Raw genomic sequence first — 9,484 nt, forward strand, 5'->3', positions numbered from 1 at the left:
GAAAAATCAGACAGAGCTTCGTTGATCCGCGTGAGATCTAGAAGCCTGAAGCGTCTATCTCGGCTAAAACGAGATATCTGCTCTTCTTAGTGATTACCGGCGAAGGGTAATACTAAGGAAAGGGGGGAATGGGTGATGAAGACTCTGATGAAGACCTCTCCTCTGTTGAAGCGCTCGACCACTCTTCACTGTAGCAGGGCTTCGCCAACTTCTCCAAAAAATCCAGATCTCCCAAAATGAGGCCCAAGGGGGCCTATTTATAGGCAATGGGGAGCACCTAGGGTGCCTAGACACCCTAGGGTTGTAGGCATTGAAAATTGCCTATAGGTCTCCACGAACGGTTCAGTGTTAAAGAGCGACGATGAACGTCACTATCCGAGCCACAGGAGTCCAATTGACGTCGACGAACGACTGAAGTGAATCGACGAGCTACGTGAGCTTATAGGATTTCGGAACAACCAAGACCCGGACCAATCGGGAACCCGACGGTGTTCACAAAAAGGACAACGCCCTTCGTGCCTCGACCACTCTACAGATAATCCAACCACCAGAACGGATCGAACTCTTCGTCAAGCATCCAACGCACTTGGAATCACTCAAATCCGAGTTCGGACGAAGAATTTCTTGGCCGAGACACCCCAAGGGTGTCTCGGCCTGGCCGAGACACCAGGGGGTGTCTAGGCCCCCTACACTCCCCATACCCTATAAATAGCCCCCCTTGGGCCTCTTTTTGGGAGGGGAGGATTTTTGGAGAGCCTTGGCGAAGGGAGGTCGAAACACCCCGGGGGTGTCTAGGAAAAGCCTAGACACCCCAGGGGTGTCTAGGCCCCCTACACTCCCCATACCCTATAAATAGCCCCCCTTGGGCCTCTTTTTGGGAGGGGAGGATTTTTGGAGAGCCTTGGCGAAGCCCTGCTGCAGTGAGGAGTGTTCGTGCACTTCAACAAGGAGAGGAGAGGTCCATATCAGAGCCTTCATCACCCATTCCCCCTTTTCCTTAGTATTACCCTTCGCCGGTAATCACTAAGAAGAGCTGATATCTCGTTTTAGCCGAGATAGACGCTTAAAGCTTCTAGATCTCTCGCGGATCGACGAAGCTCTGCCCGATTTTCTCGGAGCAGATTTGAGTGCCCGGTGGTCCACGGATATCAACGTCCCCGTCACAGGCAAAAGACCCACGCAAGCAAGAGACCGCAAAACAGGATCTTGCATTTGTTTGAAGGGAGTTGTAATCTTTTTTTTTTGTTTTCATTGTGTAAGAGTCTTATAAAAAGAGGTAAATTCTTCCAGAAATGTTCGCAGGACCTTCGGCTCGAAGATTCAAGACCCCGTTGCCGCCGCTGCACTTGCATCACGTGACGTCCCCGCGTCGTCCAACGTGGTCGAGACCGCAGATCCGGACTTCTCCTCCGCCGAGGAGATGGCTTCTGAAGACGCTCCAACATTGTCAAAGAGAGCACGTCAAAGACGGCGTCAACGCCTTGCTCGTCAGCTGGCCAAAGCTTTGGAGCCGATGGATGGGATCCGCTACAATGAAGATCTCAAGTCCAGACATCGCTAAGAGCAACGACGGCAAACAACCAGCCCCTCCTCCAATGCAGAAACGAACAAATGGGTTCATGTCAAAAGAACCCGTTCTACTCTCGAGGAGCGAATCCAGAAGCGCCGCGCCTTGCGTACGCATGCCCGGACTCTTATGCGAAAAGCACAAGAAATGCAAAGGGAAAAGGCAGTTAAGAGATCGCCGAGATCCAAACGAGTTTGGGTGCCAAAGGCCAAATCAACGCCTAAGGTAAAAGCAGGTGACGTTGCTCTCCAGCCTTCGTCAACTTCAGGTCCTGAATCTCTAGTGAAGCCCCATCGCAGCGTGGATGTCACCAAGTTTAAGAATCCTCTGAAGGATCGTATCGGTGCTCTACCCGAGAATCGAGGAAAAGCGCTCGATAAGGGAAGCTGGAGATCATTGAATGAGCTTCAAGCCAACATCCGGACTGGGGGTCGTACACGACCTCCTAGCAAATTGATTGCTGCAACGGCCCGCTTGGCGATGCATGCAGAAAATCAGGAGCCCGTTAAGGTTTCACCCTCACAAAGAGGTGATTCCAAACATGTGACTCCTGTAAATGCCAACAAGGCAATGTTTACTCAGAGGAAAACGCGTCGGACAGACGAACGCGTCTTTCCCCGAAAACAAAGGTGTTCCCACCAAAGAGGATCGATTGCTCGAGATGATGAACCCCTAGAAGTGACTATCAACATGGTCAACAAGGGAAAATCCCCAATCATTTCAAGTGGTTCCGACCCTAAACACTCTCCAAGAAGCAGAGTCAATTCGGGAGTAGCTCAGCTTCAGCTAGAAGCCGTCGGAGATAACGACGACCGTGGGATTCATGAAGAAGTCCATTCTGATGATGAGTTCTCAGATTCTCATTCCGCGCTCGCCTCCGACGATACAACGTCTAGCATAGGGCAAGCTCGAGAAGTGTTCATGGTCAACACCGAACAGATAGCCAAAATCATTGAAGGGGCCCTGGCTAAGCAGAAGGAAATCTTCAAGTTTGAAATGGAAATGGCTATGCAAGAGATGAGACAAATGCACGACCAACAAATCCGAGCTTTGTCGAACCAGCTAGTTGAATCCAGCCGTCGCACCCAGAACACCGCAGTTGACAGCGATCCAGAAGTGGACGAAGTCATCGTGGCCGACGCACCGCCCAAAAAGACTGGGGGTGGCCCCACTAAAAATAACAACACTGGGGGTGGATCCACCAGTGATGATAACACTGGGGGTGGCCGTATTATTCCTCTCGAAAATTATCCAAAATAGGATATAGATGAGGCCGAAAAGATGAAGGATCTCGAAAGAAAAATTGACGCCCTGATGTCTGCTCGAGAGGTGAAGAGGACCGGCATTCCGTGTCCTTACCCGTGTTTGCGGAGAAAGTTGTTGTATTCATTGCTATACTCATTACAACTTCAATCGTTACAATGAAACAAAAAAAATTTGTCTTTTTATAAGACTCTTACACAATGAAAACAAAAAGAAAGATTACAACTCCCTTCAAACAAACGCAAGATCCTGTTTTGCGGTCTCTTGCTTGCGTGGGTCTTTTGCCTGTGACGGGGACGTTGATATCCGTGGACCACCGGGCACTCAAATCTGCTCCGAGAAAATCGGGCAGAGCTTCGTCGATCCGCGTGAGATCTAGAAGCTTTAAGCGTCTATCTCGGCTAAAACGAGATATCGGCTCTTCTTAGTGATTACCGACGAAGGGTAATACTAAGGCAAAGGGGAAACGGGTGATGAAGGCTCTGATGTAGACCTCTCCTCTCCTTGTTGAAGCGCACGACCACTCTTCACTGCAGCAGGGCTTCGCCAAGGCTCTCCAAAAATCCTCCTCTCAAAAGCAAGGCTCAAGGGGGCTATTTATAGTGTTTAGGACAAAACAAAGGCCCAAGGGGGCTATTTATAGGTGTATGGAGGGGTCTAGGGGGCCTAGACACCCCCTGGTGTCTCAGCCAGGCCGGCCACCCCTGGGGTGTCTAGGCTTTTCCTAGACACCCCCGGGGTGTTTCGACCTCCCGAGACTCCGTTTGAGGTGATTCGGTTGTTTTCCCTGTAGATTCTTCGTCCGAACTCGGATTTGAGTGATTCCAGGTGTGTTGGATGCTTGATGAAGAGTTCTATCCGCTCTGGTGGTTGGATTATCCGTAGAGTAGTCGAGGCACAAAGGGCGTTGTCCTTTTTATGAACAGTGCCGGGTTCCCGATTGGTCCGGGTCTTTGTTGTTCCGAAATCTTATCCGCTCACGTAGCTCGTCGATTCACTTCAGTCGTTCGTCGACGTCAATTGGACTCCTGTGGATCGGATAGTGATGTTCATTGTCGCTCTTTAACACTGAACCGTTCGTGGAGACCTATAGGCAATTTTCAATGCCTACAGATACCCCCTCCAAAGTGTTCCGGACTCGTTTCTTTTATAGAAGAGGCTGGAATACTTTGGATGTGATTGGTCTAGCCTTCAGTCGGCGTAAGGACCTGTAGTTAGCTTCAACTCTTGGCTCCTTCGATTTTCGGTCTATTCGATGCTTTGACGAATAGCCGAAGTTCTTCCGGCACTGCGTTTATCGCTTGGCCGTCGTCGGAGTCTCGAGTCTGCAGCTGATGAATTGAGTTTGGCTCGTGTCATTGAGTTCACTTTGAACTACCTCCGCCACATTGTGCTGGCTTAGGGTTTCGGACCACCGCGTGTTGACTTTTTGTCGCAACGCGTTGACCGACGTTGAACTAGGGTTACGCGTTGACCGGCGTTGACCCTTAGGGTTTTGAATCATTGAACGTTGATTAGTGTGGATTTTGAATCCTCGATCGTTGACTTTTGTTGCAACGCGTTGACTGGTGTTGACCTAGAGTTACGCGTTAACCGGCGTTGACCCTTAGGGTTTCGAATCATCGAACGTTGACTTGTGTGGATTTTGGATCCTCGAACGTTGACTTTTGTTGCAACGCGTTGACTGGCGTTGACCAAGGGTTACGCGTTGACCTAGGGTTTCGAATCGTCGAACGTTGACTTTTGTCGCAACGTGTTGACTGGCGTTGACCTAGGGTTACGCGTTGACCGGCGTTGACCCTCAGGGTTTCGAATCGTCGAACGTTGACTTTGGTTGCAACGCGTTGACTGGCGTTGACCTAGGGTTACGCATTGACCGGCGTTGACCCTTAGGGTTTCGAATCGTCGAACATTGATTGGTGTCGATTTTCATCAAGACATCCAATAATCGACGGAAACGGGCGAATTCGGGCCTAAAACAGGCGTACGGGGACAAAACAGGACCCACAACACCCGGGGGTGTCTCGCCCTTGGCCGAGACACCTTGGGGTGTCTCGGCCAAGGCCGAGACACCCCCTCTCCCCTCTCTTTTCACTTTTTCCTCCTTTTGTTTGCTTAGCTTTCCCTTGCTTTGGTCTTATTACTTCTTTTGTTTTCTTAGCTTTCCCTTGCTTTGGTCTTATTACTTCTTTTGTTTTCCCCCTTCTTTTCAAATTTTCAAAAGAGATTCCCCCTCTCTCCTCTCTTCTTCCTCCAAACTTCCTCCATTGATGTTCTTTCAAGGACCCATCAACCCATAAGAAAGTTTGGATTTTTTGGTGGGCACCCATTGGCCGAAATTGGTCTCCTCCAATTAGGGTTCCTTACTCCTCCTTCAAGCTCGAGTCTTGGCCCCTTGGAATTAGGGTTCTCAAACCTCTTGATTTGGGTAAGCTCCCCTTCACAATCCTCTCATTTTTTGATAAAGATTGCATCTTTACTCTTATAGTAGGCAAAGGGGTTGTGTATGCACAATGCTTTGGGGGGTTTTGTGCAAAAGAGGCAATATGGCCGAATTTTGGGTGGCTTATTTGCAAAATGGGACTGAAATTCGTGGGGGCTTTTATGCAAAGATGGAACTGCAATTTTGAGGCTTGGATTCATGATCAAGAAAAGTGAAGGGTGCTTTATGCAAGAGTTGTTGAGGGGTTAATTTGCAAAACAGCCCATAAATGTCTTAGAGGGGCTTATTTGCAAAAGGGCAGCGAATTTATGGCTGAAATCCAAGGAGTTTAGACCACAAATTCATGATCAAAATTTTGATAACGGCATGTGGAGATCAAACCAAAATCAGTGGAGGGGTTTTTATGCAAAATTGGCCAAATTCGGCGAAAGGGTTTGTTTGCAAAATTTAACCAAAATTGTGGGGTATCGGGGGCGTGCTATATGATCAGATATGATGATCATGACCCAACCCGAGCATGTCCTTGACCCGAATTTAGCCTTGAACACGAAGGGTATTTTGGGTATTTCACCAAAATTCACCGCGAATGTCCTTGACCCGAATTTAGCCTTGAACACGAAGGGTATTTTGGGTATTTCACCAAAATTCACCGCGAATACTGACAATCATTGTCCCGTATGCACGAAATTTGTAGGTTTAACTAGACTTCAATTATGAAATCCTATTTATGCATAGGATTTTAATTAAAGTTCTTAATTTTCCTTTTAAATTTCGTGTATTCATATTTTAGATTGTACCTGACTTGCTGCTTTTTGTTGCAGATTTTCAAAAATTTCGTGTATTCATATTTTAGATTGTACCTGACTTGCTGCTTTTTGTTGCAGATTTTCAATGTCTTCACGCCGATCTCGACCTCGTAGGAGTCGTTCTCATTCACAGCATAGTGAGGAAGAGGTTCCCGTGACATTTTCCCCCGCGGCCTCGTTCTTCGGGGGTGAGAATTTATGCAGATTTTTCTTCTTGCATCCCTGATTGACCTCTTTGCGGGTCATGAAGGAAGAACCGACACCCTCCTTCGCGGGGGTTAAGGTTTCAGACTTGTTTTGCTTAGCCAATTCAAGTCTTCTGGTATATTGGGGCGATTTTGTGTCGTCCTACACCTTATAGGTCGGTGTATGTTACCACGTTATTCACGTGATGATGCATACCGTTCTTCCGGTGTAGGACGCTCAAAATCGTCTCTCCAATTATTCCGTGAACGAGTCTATCATTTTTCTCATGAATTTTCTGACTCCACCCTTGTGCGTTATTGCAGTGGAATTCCCCTCGGGTAGTCTTCCTCCTCACGCCAACACCGGTTGTAGTCGGGAGGTCTTCTCTTCAGCTTCCCTTCTGCGGGCAGCCTTCCTCCTCATGCCAATACTGGTTGTAGCCGGGAGGTCTTCTCTTCAGCTTCTCTCAGGCAGGCCGTTGGTCCACTTCCTCGGTTTGACAGAGATCGCCCCGATGAATCCTGCCGCTTGTTACGAGAAGGAGGGCGCCATTGCTTGCGTCAGCTTATTACCGATGCTTCCTTCACCGCTGATTCTACCTCCACTCAGGCTTTAAAGAAGCCGAGTTTCCTGTTCGGAGATCATGTCGAGGATCCTGTTGCGTTGACCCTTGGCGAGGAGCACTGGCTGACTCTCAGCGAAGGGGCTGTCTTTTATATTCCCTCCATTCCGCGACAGTATTCTTTCAGTCACTTGAAGGGACAGGCCGTGGAGCGGCAGATGTCTTGGCATCTTACTGCTGATGCTGAGTGAGTCCAGTGCGGGTATGCTTCTCATCACAAGACTCCTGGTTCAAGCGGGCATCACGATATTCGGGGCCTTCGACCGGGGGTCATGGGCCTTGACACTACACCCCCAGGCGAGGTGTCAGCAGCTGCTCCTACCGTGAGTAATCGTCTAGCTCTTCTGGGGAGACGGTTACCTATACCAGAATACAGATGCTATGGTTGGGCTTCCTCACTAGCCAAGGGGTGGTGGGCACGCATGACCAGTTTTGTCTTAGCGCATTGGGAGAGGGATTTGAACTGAAGAGCAGTGGGTTGTATGCACCTATACGAGCCACCATGCACGGAATCCCAGTCAGCTGTTGCCATTTCTTGGCTTTGCTGTAGACCTACATGCCTGACAGCAACACCTTTCTGACCAGTGGTGGTGAGTTAGGGTTGGCCTTGCATGAGATGCATCACGTTTCTGGTCTTCCGATGGGGGACTGTCCGTATCAGGAGTATTTTCCCTCGAACCAGCAGTTAGAGTGCATGAAGAAAGATACTCCCGACATGTACAACACTCTCTGGGATCTTACTTGCCACTATTATACTTCCTTGATCCAGACTTCTCCTCAAGCGAAAAGGAAGAGGCAGGTTAGCTTGAAGCAGTTTGCCTACGGGAGAGAGCTTTCCCTGCTCCCAGCAATGGTTGCTGGCATCCGTTGCGGGCTTAGGAGTCTAGTCAGCAGTTTCACACATATGGGTTCTGCACCATCGACTGAGCTTATTTGTCCGAAGGTCGAGCTTCCTTACGCTTATCTGATGGCGTGGCTCGTTCTTCACCGTCCTGACTTGATGTCGGCGCCCAGCGTTGTTGACATCCCCGTCCCCTTCATGCAGCTGTTAGAGAAGAGCAGATGGCTTGGGAACAAATTCAGTGATGTTCAGCGAGAGCTTCGCGAATCCCACTCTTTCGGGTAAGGACACGGAATGCCGGTCCTCTTCACCTCTCGAGTAGACATCAGGGCATCGATTTTTCTTTCGATCTCCTTCATCTTTTCGGTCTGATCCCTATCCCGTTTTGGATAATCGTCGAGAGGAATGATACGGCCACCCCCAGTGTTATTATCACTGGTGGGTACACCCCCAGTGTTGTTATTTTTAGTGGGGCCACCCCCAGTATTCTTGGGCGGTGCGTCGGCCATGACGAAGAGGAATGATACGGCCACCCCCAGTGTTATTATCACTGGTGGGTACACCCCCAGTGTTGTTATTTTTAGTGGGGCCACCCCCAGTATTCTTGGGCGGTGCGTCGGCCATGACGATTTCAACCACCTCCGGATTGCTGCCAACTGCGGCGTTCTGGATGCGATGGCTGGATTCCACTAGCTGATTTGACAAAGCTCGGATTCGTTGGTCGTGCATTTGTCTCATCTCCTGCATAGCCATTTCCATTTCGAACTTGAAGATTTCCTTCTGCTTAGCCAGGGCCTCTTCAATGATTTTGGCTATCTGATCTGTGTTGACCATGAGTACCTCTCGAGCTTGCCCTATACTAGACGTTGTGTCGTCAGAGGCAAGCGCGGAATGAGAGTCCGAGAACTCATCATCGGAATGGACTCCTTCATGGATCCCACGGTCGTCGTTATCTCCGACGGCTTCTAGCTGAAGCTGAGCTATTCCTGAATTGACCCTGCTTTCCAAAGAGAAACTAGGGTCGGGACCACCTGAAATGACTTCCCAAAGAGAAATTAGGGTCGGAATCACCTGAAATGATTGGGGACTTTCCCTTGTTGACCATGTTGATGGTAACTTCTAGGGGTTCATCATCTCGAGCAATCAATCCTCTTTGGTAGGAACGCCTTGATTTGGGCTTTGTCGTTCCATCGGAGATTCTCTCGGATATCGAGACCCTCTGTGGAGCGGTCTTGGGGCAGCTACAGGTTGATAATACTGCCCTGATAATTTTTATTGAGGAACAGTTTATACTCTTGTACTCTTTGGAGTATTGAGGAACAGTTTATACTCTTGTACTCTTTGGAGTATTGAGGAACAGTTTATACTCTTGTACTCTTTGGAGTATTGAGGAACAGTTTATACTCTTGTACTCTTTGGAGTATTGAGGAACAGTTTATACTCTTGTACTCTTTGGAGTATTGAGGAACAGTTTATACTCTTGTACTCTTTGGAGTATTGAGGAACAGTTTATACTCTTGTACTCTTTGGAGTATTGAGGAACAGTTTATACTCTTGTACTCTTTGGAGTATTGAGGAACAGTTTATACTCTTGTACTCTTTGGAGTATTGAGGAACAGTTTATACTCTTGTACTCTTTGGAGTATTGAGGAACAGTTTATACTCTTGTACTCTTTGGAGTATTGAGGAACAGTTTATACTCTTGTACTCTTTGGAGTATTGAGGAACAGTTTATACTCTTGTACTCTTTGGAGTA

This window comes from Asparagus officinalis, chromosome 1 (genome assembly GCF_001876935.1).
Source record: "Asparagus officinalis chromosome 1, Aspof.V1, whole genome shotgun sequence".
NCBI lineage: Eukaryota > Viridiplantae > Streptophyta > Magnoliopsida > Asparagales > Asparagaceae > Asparagus > Asparagus officinalis.